Below are 15,658 nucleotides of genomic sequence, written 5' to 3'. Positions count from 1 at the left end.
GCATTGCTTAAAGCATACTTAATAAAATGTGCTAAATAAAAATACACAGTATGAACATATAAAAACACATATTATTTAATATTTCTCCTTTGTCTCAATTTTGGTTTAATTGAAGCTCTTTCATTCAGCCCATGGTCTTTATCAGCTTTCAACAGAATAATCCATTCGGTTTCTTTTGCTTCAGTATAGGTTTTAGAATTAGAATTAGCCACTCCCACAGACTGCTTCATTAGCATTTAGTAGACGTGTGGATATGGTCCAGTGCAGTGATTCTATTGACCATGAAGAATCAAAGCACTGAGCCTATGAAGGAAAAATGGTGTTACAATATAATGCTCTTGGTAGCACTTTCTGAACTGTAGGGATACATTTAGTACTAAGCTATAAGTCACTGAGTTGAGATATAAAGATGATGTTTGAGAGGAAGTTTGAATCCAAGGCAACATGGCATGAGTAGTGTGTAATTCTCTTGGCTTCCTTCACTAAAGCCAAGACTGAACGTAGTTAGGCAAGCATGTGCTTTCTGATCTTCCACAATAATTGAACACATTTGGTAGACAGGTAGTAGAAACACTGGATTGTAACTTTTCTACAAATCTAATCCAATAAGATGAAAAGTCTTCTGAAAGCCAAAAATCTTGAACAATTGCAAAGGCCTATTTAAGAACATCTGAAGCAAGAGAAACCAAGTAGAAGGAGAGCTTTACAGAAGGCATGGAAAAGTGACATTTGCAACATTTGGATATATCAAATGTTATAAACAATGTTTGTTATCTCATATTTACTTGTTGTGCAGCTTGTGTCTTTGAGAAGGCCTTTTCATACACCATGGTAGGTATATACTGAACATACATCTCAAGTGTACAGAATTCTGCAGAATGTCCAGATTTTAGTCTCATATTTCTGGTCCATTTTTATAAAATGACTACAGCAATGCAAATCATGTGTAAGGAAATGCCCACATTCTAAAACTGCTTAAAATGGGAAAAATAATGATTTATTGATATGAGAATTATTATGTTAACATGTAAACTCTTGACTGACTGCAGACATTGTTGAAAGTTGGTAGTGTGCAAGCTCACTTGAACTAAATGGCATGCAATACAGCTATTCAGAATGAATTAAAAAAAATAAAAAAGGGTTTGCATATTGACTACCTTACCAGGACACCATAATTGATTCTTAGAAAGGTACAGAAGAGGAAAATAGAAATGATGGAAGGTAGTGAGTCATAACATGAGGGACAGACAAGGAAGAAATTAAGAGGGTTATTCTTCAGGAGGAGGGAGAGGAGGGATTCTTTATTTGTGGTGGGAGATATGCCCACATATTTTTCAATTCTTTTAATACAAGAGGGAGACTGGTGAAGAGAGAAGGAGAACCTCAAATATTTCTACTGCTGATAGTCATGCAGTGGAAAAAACCCAGTGATGTGGGTGGGAGGGCTCCATTGGCTCAATGGTCTGAGATGACCAGGGCAGTGAGTCTTGCATCTGCTGATGAATGTCCTGCATAGGCCAAAGTTGAATCTCCACTGCCCATTCCACCACATCATTGACCAGCTCCTGAAGCTCATAACATTTGTGGCTTTTCAGGCTGTATCATGTCAGGGTACCTACACTGTTGGTATGTCACTGGGCAAGCAAAGGGTGATGTGGAAAGATCCCTGATCTTGAAGGATTGTGGATGGGCTGATCATGGGATCTCTGGACCTGTGGAAAAAGAAACACATATGGGAGAAAAAGGAAAATGCAATCGATGTAATAATTAAAATAAAAAATAAAGAGAAAGGGAGGGTAAAATGACACACTTAAGGGAGACAATAAATTCACTCATAAATAGGTATTACCTCTCTATATACTTTACACACAGTGCTTACTACCCATCTAATAAGCAGGTGTAAGACACAAAATGGCACTACATTTTACACTTAGAAAATATTCTGCAATATGATACCAATAAGCATCTAATAAATAGTTGTTAGATATGAAGTGGTACTAGATTTTATATTGAGAACATTTTCGGAAATATGGTATGATATGTATTGTACTGGAAAGGTTATTGGTATAAGGTTATTTCTGCAAGTCTGCTTTGAGTACTCGTATCTGACTGATTTCTTGAAAAATGATAGATTAATTTTATTTGTAACAGAATGCTTTGCTTAATCATGCATACTCATTCCGTAAGCATGAATAATGTTTGCATTCTCATTGGCACCATTACTGAATCTATTACTCCATTGATGGGCATGCTGTCTTTTATAACTGATCTCCTCTTTGGCTACAGTCATAAGAACAAAAGGGGTACATGATTATTTGGCATATATGTGCACTTACCTGTGAACGGCAGTCATGTTTCACTTTAACCACGTACAATACATTTAGCAAATAGCAAAGAAGGCCTTCATACACTATATGTGAATGATATCTTTGTATACAGTGACAGTTTTTTATCTCATATTACTCTTTCTTCCTAACATTGTTTGCTGCAAGTAAAAGCTGTGGAATATCATGACATCATCTTCTTAGATACATTTGTAGTAGCTCCAGTTTGACTGGTTGAGGGTAGGGTAAACTTTACAACTTTTGTTTTATTTTTAAATATTTTGCATTAACTTCATGCTGTGCAGTATGTCTCACATAGATTACTTATGTTTTCCTGACATAATATCATTCAGTAAAAACTAAGAAAAATTCTAGACAAGTTAGAATTGTCACTGAGTGACCCCCTCAAACCTCTTGTAGAGGCATATGGGATATATGCAAATGACCCTTATGAACATCAGGTCTTTCAACTATATGGCAATTCTGAATGACCATGACTTTTTTTTCTTTTTAAGGGTTTTAATGGACAAATTCAGGCCATTAAAGCTAAACCCCACTAGCTGTGGACATGCATGTTTTGGCCTTGTTGTGACCTCATCAGCACAGCACAAGTGGACTGTTTGACTAAGCATTAGAAACAAAGGGCTTTTATACCCAGCTGATGTCCATTACCATTAGGGTGTCTGAAAAATATCCCAACTAACAAACTAAAACAATGACTGAAAAGGTACTCAGAAAAAACAATCAGTAAAAACTAAGAGAAAATTCTAGCCAAGCTAGAAGCCCTTCAGTTACAAGACACCCTAATGGGTTATGTGTAGGTCATTCAGTTACTAATTTGCCCTCAACCCCCACTCTGCCTATGGTGTGGTGAATAACTCTGGTCAGTCATCTTGCACGTGCATCAAGAATTCTGAACATAACCATTGTCTTATAAAAGTGACACCGTAAGGAATAATGTATGAATGTAAACATATAGAGTGAACATATAGAGTTATGCTTATGTATATGTTTAGTTATATATGTATTTCACATATCTACATATATGTTTGCATTTATATATACAATTCTTGTTTCAGATGCCTGCATTTCTGACACATACTTTCACATTGTTATTGTACCTCTAATTACACACCTATATAAATGAAGAGAGAAAAAAAAGAAAAGTAACAATACTGCAGAACTCTGGCCTTCTCACCCACACCTGCAAAACCCACTGGGGAGCTGGGCAGCACTCCACGTCTGCAGGTCATCATACCTGTACTAACATTGCTGCCCAGAGTGGATGATCCCTGTCAGGGATGACAGGTGATCACCCAACTCTTAGATGATGTTTGCTTTTATCCAGTCAGTGCTGGCCACTGTATTATGAGGTCTCTGCCAGTATGACTCCTGTTAGAAGTAGGCTATGATCCAAGTATTCTTGTGTGACTAGCTTGGAACTCGATCTCCTGCCTTCATAGGTGCTGCCATCTTTAGAAGTTGCCAGTACAGAACTGAGGAATGGAAGTGTAGGATGGAAGTTAAGAGTATGTGTTGTGACATCACCATATATAACTCATGCAACCATATAGGGATATTACCCATTGAAGTGAAAACAGTGTCATGTTTGGTTTACGTTTAGTATTAAAGCAGTCGCATGTATATTTTTAAATAAATATGTACACCTTATCTTAGTATGAAAAGGAAAATTAGTGATAAATCCTTTAATTTTACGTTTGTATTTGTTTAAACAGAGACATGTTCTGACTTGTATGGTGATGCCTCAAGAAGTTATGGCAGCATGACATTCAAAATAGCGCTTGTGGTATTTCTTTCATAATTATTATTATTTTGTAACTGCATTGCTTTAATAACATATTTAAATTTTGTTTATGGCTTTAGTTAAAAAGTGAGTGCTAGGAAGTGATAAAGTTTGTCATAGTTTGAGTGATGCATGTGGATTAGGTTTCAATACACTCAAACTTAATGTTCACTCATTGCAGATATATATCAAAATGTTCTGTTATATTTATATTCCATGGAGGCATTCTTCATACTGTTACTTGTTTCTGCAGTCAATGCCACTGAGCAGAGCTCATCTACGATCAACCAAATTTATTCAGTGCCTATGTGACTGCATAAACCAGTGCTTGAGACTTCCATTAATAGAGAAAAGCTTGGCTAAGTTTTATTTGTATTAGAAATGTATACATCTGACAAAAATTTCTGCAACAGATTTATGCCTGCGATATTTAGCTGTGCTTAGCCAATTTCAACAGCAACTGCACTAGGAAAACGCAAAACTGTTAAAGCAATCTATCAAATACTTTACATTTAGAAATTACTGGAAAACTCTTCAAATTCAGTTCAGTGGACAATTTATTCTGAAGAAGCTCACAGAAATGAGGAATTAGTATGTAATTGCTCTGTGTTGATCTCCATGACAGGGGTGGTAATGACAGAAGTTGTGAATGTGAAATGTCATTTATTAGGTGTACATACATGGCAGTTTAATGTGTACAGGGAAGTTCAAGGGAAAGAAACATTGAACATTGGGCCATGTGCTAATCAGATTATATGAGAAATGTATGTTGATATTTGAAATGATTGATGCTTTCTCTTGTGCTTTCATTTATTCAGAATGCTTTGTGGGGTGGTGTTAAAAAAGAATAACAGTGCTTTAAGAAATGTGGGTGTTGAAATCTGCTTTATGTTATTAATATATGAATGCTATCTGCTGTCAGAATTAGTAGAACTATCATTCCTGTAAGTTACGGATTTATGTTTTTAGTTTGAACATAGGATCTGATGTTAATCTTTAACTAATCCTTGACGGTGGGTTCAATTCTGAACTCTTGAAACTGACTTGGCCATTATTTTCCAGCTCGCTCTCTCCAAACTCTCAAGCCCATCTCTACCCACAATGCTCCTCCCAGAGATTACCACAGATCTCGTTTGCTGCATCGCAGACCAGAAGTTCCTTTATTATCTCTTGAGCCTTGGTGAATTTTATGAGTTAAATAAAAAACAAAGGTAAGCAACTTGGTAAAGTGGGATGTGATCAACAACAATCGACATGAAAAACAAATCCACAACTCCACACAAACGCAAATGCAGACTTCTTTTACTAAACAAAATATCAAAACAAAGCTTTCAGATTGAATAATCCTTCATCAGTGTTACACATATAAAAGTTCAGTGCTCAATAAATGCACATCTAAATCAGTCACATGACACAGCCATCCTATCACAACAAATCAATTACAAAATGAATATTCAGTAGCAACATTTAAATATCCTTCATTAAAGGCATACAGAAAATAAAAATAAAAAAGTAATATGAAACTATTGTTATGAAAACATACTAAATTATATATATATATATATATATATATATATATATATATATATATATATATCTCACTTACATTCATATCTATATGCAAGTATGCATTTCTAGATAACAATATATATACATATATATCTATATATATATATATATCTATATATATATATATATATATATATATATATATATATATATATATACACACACACATACATATATGTCAAACCCTTTTCATATTATATTTAAAATTAATATTACATAACATCTCTCTCTTTCAATTTTAAGATTTGTTTGATTGTAACATGTTTATTTATTCCTGGAAAGGTATCTGCCTGTAACCGTACAATCCACTCATACTCTTTCACATCTAGCCTATTAATAATATCCCTATGCCTTATATTAGGTTTTAAAAACTCAATAATGCTAAAAATAAAGTTATGGGTTAAACCTTGTTCTTGAATATGCTTCGCTAATGAATTAGTATCAGTCCCCCTACGTATATCTGACGTGTTCCAGAATTCTATCTCGTAGTCTTCTGGAACAATTTCCTACATAAAAAGCCAAACAGACTGTGCAGGTTGCTCGATATACCACTAGGGTTGTACTACAAGTGGCCATACAAGTGAAAGAGTATTTTCTTTTAGAGTTTGGATGTACAAAATCTGTTAATTGACAAATGTTCACACAGCATGAGCAATTATGGCATGGTATTGTCCCTTTCGTCTTAAGTTTAATACTCTTTGATTGCTTAAAAAAAGAATCCTTATAGCATAAACATTGTTTTAGATTTATTGAATTCTTATAACTAAATATAGGTTTATCAGTCAGCCATTTTTTATGTCCTGGGATAGACTTATGTATGTCCCAATTCTCCTGAATAATGCTTTCTATACCCTCAGTAGCTCTATTATATGGCATGGCATATCTCAGAGGTTGGACCTTGTGTGATGTATTTTTAGTATCTACATTAGTTATAAAATCTGGAAAATAAGGTTTAGCCACGCTCTTTCTTAATGACATAATGTCTTGTTTAGCACTATTTAATTCATTGATATCATATCCTATATTTTTTAAGTCATTTGTCACTTCTTCCATTTGTTCAATACATTTACCCATTTTCGTATTTAATCTACTAACCCTCATGTATTGGCTCTTAGTCACACTTTTAAATATGTGTCTAGCATGCATGCTATCCCTATGTAAATATTTATTAGCATGCATCTCTTTCTTGTATATACTAGTGTCTAATTCACCTCCAGCTAATGTGACACATACATCCAAATAACTAATCATTGATAGAGATGTTTTCATTTCAAATTTCAAAAACTCTGTTGTTTGATCCAAAAATATTTGAAAGTCTTGCAGTTCTCTTTCACTGCCTCCCCAAATAAGAAACACATTATTCACAAAAAGCGAATAAAAGAGTATTTTATATGCATAGATATTTGCATTTCCATAGACATTCATCTCTTCCCATTTACTTAGTGTTAGGTTGGCATAGGTATTCGCTATCGCTGTACCCAGAGCCACACCAGAACATTGATGGTATATGTCACCATTGAAAATTAAGATATTATTTTTCAACACAAGTTCTAGCATTTCACATAGTGTGGACACTTTTCTTATTGTATATTTTCCACTCTCATCCAAAATATCCCTTATTTGATCAACACCATATGTATTGGGGATTACAGAGAATAAAGATTTTATATCTAAAGTTACCAACAAGACATTAGGATCCAAATAATTACTCCACCATTCATATAGTTTTTGAAGAAAGTGACCAGTGTCCTTAATATAACGTCTAATATTCATAAGATGGAAATTTAATCTATTCTGCATTCTATATTATAGATTAAATATGAAAATGGGCAAATGTATTGAACAAATGGAAGAAGTGACAAATGACTTTAAAAATATAGGATATGATATCAATGAATTAAATAGTGCTAAACAAGACATTATGTCGTTAAGATAGAGCGTGGCTAAACCTTATTTCCCAGATTTTATAACTAATGTAGATACTAAAAATACATCACAGAAGGTCCAAACTCTGAGATATGCCATGACATATAATAGAGCTACTGAGGGTATAGAAAGTATTATTCGGGAGAATTGGGACATACTTAAGTCTATCCCAGGACATAAAAAATGGTTGACTGATAAACCTATATTTAGTTATAAGAATTCAATAAATCTAAAATTATGTTTATGCTATAAGAATTCTTTTTTAAATCAATCAAAGATTTTTAAACTTACGACAAAAGGGACAATACCATGCCATAATTGCTCATGCTGTGTGAACATTTGTCAATTAACAGATTTTGTACATCCAAACACTAAAAGAAAATACTCTTTCCCTTGTATGGCCACTTGTAATACAACCCTAGTGGTATATCTAGCAACTTGCACAGCCTGTTTGGCTGTTTATGTTCCAGAAGACTATCGGATAGAATTCTGGAACACAAGACAGATATACGTAGGGGGATTTATAGTAATTTATTAGTGAGGCATATTCAAGAACAAGGTTTAACCCATAACTTTATTTTTAGAGTTATTGAGTTTTTAAAAACTAATATAAGGCATGGGGATATTATTAATAGGCTAGATGTGAAAGAGTATGAGTGGATTGTACGGTTACAGGCAGATACCTTTCCAGGAATAAATAAACATGTTACAATCAAACCAATCTTAAAATTGAAACAGAGAGATGTTATGTAATATTAATTTTAAATATAATATGAAAAGGATTCGACATATATGTGCGTATATATATATATATATATATATATATATATATATATATATATATATATATATATTTATCTAGAAATGCATATTTTCATATAGATATGAATGTAAGTGAGATATATATACAATTTAGTATGTTTTCATAATGATAGTTTCATATTACTTTTTAATTTTATTTTCTGTATGCCTTTAATGAAGGATATTTAAATTTTGCTACTGAATATTCATTTTTTAATTGATTTGTTGTGATAGGATGGCTGTGTCATGTGATTGCTTTAGATGTGTATTTATTGAGCATTGAACTTTAATATTTGTAACACTGATGAAGGATTATTCAATACGATAGCTTTGCTTTAATATTTCGTTTAGTAAAAGAAGTCTGCATTTGCTTTTGTGTGGACTTGTAGATTTGTTTTTTTTTTTTTAATTTTATGAGTTATACAACTTTTTTATATTTCCTTCAAAAAGCTTCTGCTACTTAACTTTATTTACCCTTAAGCTTTCCACTGCTCTTACAGTTTTTCTTCTCTTGCCATGAGGTATTTTTTCTGTTTTACCTTTGTTGCTACTTCTTCTCTTTACCCTTTGAGTATCTCTGTTTACCATTGTTGGTATTTTTCTTCCTTAAAAAAAAAAAAAAAAAGTCTGACAAGAGACTGTCCCCCTTAAAACCTAAGGGCTCTTCAGGTTTCAAAAGATGTAACAAGTATGAAGGAAAAATACCTACTTCAGATGGGCATACCTTGTGTGTATATTGCTTAGGCATAATTCATTTACAAGAGAATTGTGTTATCTGTCATGGTTTTTCCTCTTGTACCTTAATGAAAAGGAAAAATAAGCTATTGTTAAAAGTCTTATTTAAATCTCATTTCAACAAGGCTATTTCTGGATTAAAAGAGAAAACTGTGAAAGTGGGAATGTCTTCCTACAGTTCAAAAAAAGAGGCCTTCTTTGGTTTTGAGCTCCACGGAACTGATGAGAAAAATTTCTAAATCTTTCTCGGCTCTGAAAACATCTTTGGCACCAGGAGAATTGTTGGCGCCTAGCAAAACACTTTTGCTACACTCTGATGCCTTGGCCTTGGCTTCATTTGAGCCATCAGTTCCTAGGACTTCAGAATTACCTGCTGCACCGAGGACAGTGTATTATCCTTCTATAAACCCTTTTAAGGACACCGCATTCATGTACGTTAGATGCTCCAGATCTCCTTCCACTGTTCTGGTGAGGTCTACTAAAAGTTTATCTGAATGGGACATTATGAGGTTAGTGGAAAAGCTCCTAGTGGCCAGAGGACTAACTTCATTTCTGAGCCAACCTGGTATCAAAATGGCTCATTCTATAACTCCTACTTACACTCCTCCTGCAACTCTACCTGAGTCCTTGGAGTCCTCAGTTCCAACAGCCCCAGGTCCAACTGAATCGGTTCTTACAGCTTTCCAGTCTTTGGTTCTGACTACAGCCTTGGGTTTTTCTAGATCTTCTGCACCAGGGGACTCCTGAGGTCGTGACTCGATGATTGGCTCCAGAATGCATGATACCTTCTTGGCTCCATCTGAGCCTTCCATGCCTCTCAGAGCTTTGGCCATTATACTTTGGACTCAGGGTCCAGGTGCGGAGGCAGTCTCCTCAGTGCTGGGTGAGACCCTGGTTCCGAAGCAGTCCCTTTTGGTTCTGGGCTCCAACCCCTCTATGGGATGGCCTGCCTTGCATCTCATGGAGTAGGCACTAATGCTTGAAGATTCTCAGTCGTTGCCTTCCCTGTTGGGACAAATATCTTCCCCTTCCTCTAGGCCAGAGCTGCCATTGACCTCATCCCCCGGATAGAGGATGCAAAAGCCTGAGTTAACTCCCATCCTGGTGGCTTCCTCTTTGGATACTTCTCCAGAGCCTCCCTCTGAAGAAGTCCCTGTTTAGAGGAAGTGCAAGAGGAAGCACCTTGACTCCCCAGAGGAGTCTTACACCAAAGATACTGACTTCGATGAAGGTGAAGATTCCCCAAAGTCACCCCCTGAAGATGTTTCCTTCGGGGACATCCTTGAAATACTGAAACAAAGGGGTGACTGGTCATCCACACAACTTTCAACAGAGGAATCAGTATACCTGGAGGCTTTTCACACCCAACCTTCCACTTCTTGGATTTCTCCACCTGCTGATGAACTTGTAAAATTAATTCTTCGGTGGGCTTGGAAGATACCCAATGCTATAGAGCCTACTGCCAAAAGGCTGGACCATATTTTGTCTACACCAAAAGAGGAATGACATTGGTCCAAAGGAATCCCTGTTGATGCCGTAGTGTTAGCAGCAGCCACAAAAAAAGAACTCATAGAAGAGAGTCAAACTATCCATCCTTCTAACAAGGAGTCTAGGACCTTGGATAAATTCGGGAAGTGTGTTTATGCTTCAATAACCTTTGCTTTAAGGTCATTGAACTACATGGCACACTTTACCAGGTGGCAAAGAGACTTAATTAAGGAACTTTCTAACACTCTGGCAGGAGCAGTTGCTGTGTAGGTTCTGGATAAAGTCTCCTCCTATCTTGCAACCCTTGAATCCATCTCCAATTTGTCCATGAGGCTCATAGCACATGCAGCCAAAGGGACATCTAGAGCAGCGGGTTCAGGTATAGCCATCAGATGCCATTCCTGGATGCACTTATGTGACTTTGTGGAGCCATTCAAAGTGTCACTCATCAATGCACCTTTTGACAGAGCTACCCTTTTTGGCCAAAAAGTTAAGGAAACTCTGACCAGAAGTGAGCAGGATGGCAAGACCCTTTCTGCTGTGGGCATATGGTTCTCTACTCCTCAGCAACCCTAGTCAAGGAATCAGAGGAGTGGGAGACTATGGTTCAAAAAATCCAAAGGGCATTTCTATGACTCACGTGGTAAAGATTTCCCCTAGGGCAGAGGTGGAAACAATGAAAGATGCCGCCCTAGGGGCTGGAATGGGCGACAAAATCAGGGATACAGGGAATCATTCTCTGGTTCTCCCTATCAGCATCCCTAAAGGGGTGCCTGATTGTCTTCCTGTGGAGGCAGTTGGGGGGTGATTATCCCTGCACCTACCTGCCTGGCAATTAATAACCTTGGACAAATGGGTGCTCAGAATAATATCCAGAGGCTATCAAATCCCCTTGTTCATGAACCACAAACCTCAGCAAAACCTCTCGGATGTTCCACCCAATCAATGGAAAGCAGCAGCTTTAGAAATCCAAAAGCTGCTAGACAAAAGAGTTATCCAAAAAGTCCCACCAGACCAGATAGGATCCGGGGTTTACTCAAGATTCGTTTTAGTGCCTAAAAAAACAGGGTACTGGAGACCGATTTTGTATCTCAGCCTATTCAACAATCAATCCACCAAACCAAATTCTGGATGATCTTGTACAAACCATACTTCCCTTCTTTGAAAAAGGTGACTAGATGTGCTTGATAGACTTCAAGGATGCTTATTACCACATAAAGATGGAGAAAAGCTCCAGGAGGTTTCTATGCTTTTGGCTAGGGGCTAGTCATTTCCGATTCAGAGCATTGCCCCTTGGAGTCACCACAGCCCCCAGGGTGTTTACCAAATGCATGGCAGTAGTTGCAGCTCATCTCAGACTTCAAGGTTTTTGAGTATTCCAATATCTCGACAACTGGATCCTCACTGCTACCACCAGGCATCATTTAGAGAAGGCAACAGACTATACCTTCTCTGTTTGCACATCCCTAGGTATTTCAATCAAACTCAGGAAATCCCAGTTGCAACCCACGCAACGTCTGGATTTCATAGGAGCGCAACTAAACACAGTCTCAGGAATAGCTTCTCCCCCCCCCCCCAGAAAGCTTCTAAGCATCAGAGCTCTGGTGAGACAAAATATTCAGAATGACAGAGCCCCAACAAGACTAATTCTTCAAACCTTGGGTTCAATGGCTGCCACAATCAATCTGGTTCCCCTTGCAAGATTCCACATGTGAATACTACAGTGGTTACTAGCAATGCAGTGGTCTCTAGTTCTTCAACCAATGTCTTATCAAATTTTTGTAACCAATCTCTGCAAACAGGACCTCAAATGGTGGCTTCATTCAGGTCAGATTTTCCTGTGCCGACTCTTCACTCTACCTCAACCCCAAGCCATAGTGACCACAGATGATTCCCAGATAGGGTGGGGGGGGGGCATTATCTGGGGAAGACAGTTCAAGGCACATGGTCGCAACCGAAGGCCAACCTGCACATCAATGTTCTAGAGATTGAGGCAATGCTATTAGTGTTGCAAGCATTCCAGGATTCCCATCTTCTTGGAAACGTTGCAATTCAAACAAAACATGGCAGTGGTCTGGTACATCAACAAACAATGGGGAACCAAGTCATATCCACTATGTCGAGAGGCACTCAGAGTGTGGAAATGGCCAATTTCTTCCAACTTCTTTCTCATTGCAACGCACATTCCGGGAAGTTCAAATGTGATAGCAGACGAATTGAGCAGGACTATTCTCATGCCTCACGAGTGGTCCCTGAACCAGTAGTGGTGGACAAGATTTTCTGTCGACTGGGCCAATCTTGCTGTGACCTTTTTTCCTTCTCCTCTAAACAATGAACCCAGAAGTTACTTTGCCCTAATCCTTCCACCGGAGGAGTCACCCAGGGATGCTCTTCTGCACAATTGGTCTCCTGGTCTATTATATGCCTTTCCACTGATTCTGTTAATCTCTCAGTTCCTGAAGAAAGCAAAAATGATGAAGAATACCATAATCCTCATTGCCCTTGCCCCATTCTGGCCTCGACAAGTCTCATTTCCCTTCCTTTGGCCTCATCTACTACAGGAACCATGGACTCTGGACCCGGCTCTAGACCTGCTAACTCACCCAGAAGACATGGTTCTCCCAAACTTGCAACACCACAAACTGATGGTGTGGTTCATCCAATTCCCATGATTGCCAGGCAAGCTTCTCTGTCCTCACCAGTCCAATGTATTGTTACTGCACATCACAAACTTACAACAAAAAACTTTATTTGAGCAAATGGAAAAGATTTTCCATATGGGCTTTAAATAAGGGACTTGATCCCTTCAATGCCCCAATTGAATCCATATTAGACTTCTTGAATACTCTTTTTGAATCCGGCTCCTCTGCCTCCGCTATAAAAGTTCAGTTGGCAGCAATCTCCAATTTTCATACTGGTCATAATAACTCTTCCATAATGTCCCATAAACTTTCCAGAGCCTTCCTTAAAGGATTGTTCTTACTCAGACCCCATTTTAAAGATCCAGTTCCTCCACGTGATTTGACTACAGTCCTATAAGCATTAACTCAAAGTCCTTTTGAACCAGTTGAGTCTTATCAATTAAAATTTTTGTTTTGGAAGACTTTGTTTCTAGTAGCCATCACCTCTACAAGGAGAGTCTCTAAGTTATAGGTTATAGGTTCTATCATGCAAAACCAATTTGATTTTTCATGCAAACAGAGTTTGATTAAGAACAAATCCATATTTTCTGCCAAAAGTGGTTTCAGAATCCAATATCAACCAGTCCATACATTTACCAACCTTTTCCCCAAATTTTACCAATCAAACAGAATACCTTCTGCATTTACTAGATGTTTATAGACAGTTGTGCTTTTATCTCCACAGAACTATCGAATCCCATAAATCTGACCAATTATGTGTGGCCTTCTCTGCCTTAAAAATGGGTTGTGAAGTCTCAAAGGTTACCTTGGCTAAATGGTTGACAGACTGTATTTCTTTTATCCACCAATATTAAGGTCTCCAAATTCACAAAACTGTTAAAGCTCATTCTATGAGGGCTGTTGCCACATCAGCAGTTTTTCATGCAAGAGCCACTCTAGACGATATTTGTGCAGCAGCTACTTGGTCCTCTCGCCATACCTTCATTACATACTACAAACTAGACCAAATCTCAAGGGGTCGAGCATCCTTTGGCTCTATGGCGCTTAGCAATATTCTTCCATAAGACCTCCCAAAGTACATAAGTTGCTGCGGATTCTCTCCCACCGTCAAGGATTAGGTGAAGATTAACAACATCAGATAAAGTAGTTATGTCTTACTATAATGTTCCATTCGTGTTGTTCAGCTTCAACAATCCTTGACATACCCTCCCACCATCCCCCATTCTAAAAAAAAAAAAAAAAAAAAAAAAAAATTTACTAGGCCTCACTGATTCTGTTCCAGTTTCTCATCAGAATTCCATAGATGGCCTTGTCTTCTTTGTGTATATATATATATATATATATATATATATATATATATATATATTTATATATATGTATATGTATATATCTATAATATTCTAATAGTCTGGCTATACTCTGCCATCTGGCAAACTCGATCTGAAGTAATCTCTGTGAGGAGCATTATGGCTAGAGACAGGCTCGAGAGTTTGAAGAGCGTGAGGTGGAAAATAATGGCTGAGTTGGTTCTGAGGGTTCGGACCCAAACCCACAATCAAGGATTCGTGAAGATGAACAACACAGATGGAATGTTATGGTAAGACATAACTTCTTTTTTCAGATTTCTTTTCTTTATGTTGCTACAGGCATTCTTTGGCAAGAGAATGTTAGGACTTTAACTGTGTCATAATGCATTTAATTTGACCAATGCTTTTAAATGCTTTCCTTCAGGAGTTCACCGTCAACACTATACAAATGATGATTGCTTTTCATTTTGATAATACAAGGGATGCTGTCTATGACAGAATATATTACTCTAATGCACATTAACTTTATAGAAAAAAAGTATTTCTTATTCATCAGGAAACAAGTATTACAGAAACGTTAGAGCATCACATCAGAATGTTAAACAATTTTCCCTTTCTGTAAAAGGGAGTACCTCATGAAAACTGCAAGCTGGAATACAGCAAGGCTAGACTGTGAAATACATACATGTATTCAAGCTACAGTAAAGTAGTGCAACAGCAATTATCAATAATGAATAATACTGCAGAAGCAGTATGTGCATAAGTCACAGCAGTCCCTAAACAAAACACATGCAGCAATATAGTACAACATTACACATTCCTTAATTACTGCTAGTTTTAATCTCTGCACAGATCTCAGTGAACACTCAGGTATTTCTCTTCCTGTATGTTGCCAATAAACAAAAAGATATGTAAACCATATGCATAACTATATTAGAAATCTTTAAAGTTATGAGTGGCTCTCTGATGAACAGGGACTGTAGGTCTTGCATTACACAGCATAGCCCACAGAGAGCTGAGGTCTGAATGGAGAGATGAAAAGTCAGCAAGCAAAGGAGAGGA

The sequence above is a fragment of the Protopterus annectens genome, chromosome 3.part1 (genome assembly GCF_019279795.1).
Source record: "Protopterus annectens isolate FY-2018-M chromosome 3.part1, PAN1.0, whole genome shotgun sequence".
Taxonomy (NCBI): domain Eukaryota; kingdom Metazoa; phylum Chordata; order Ceratodontiformes; family Protopteridae; genus Protopterus; species Protopterus annectens.
Note: the sequence above shows the minus strand (reverse complement) of the source record.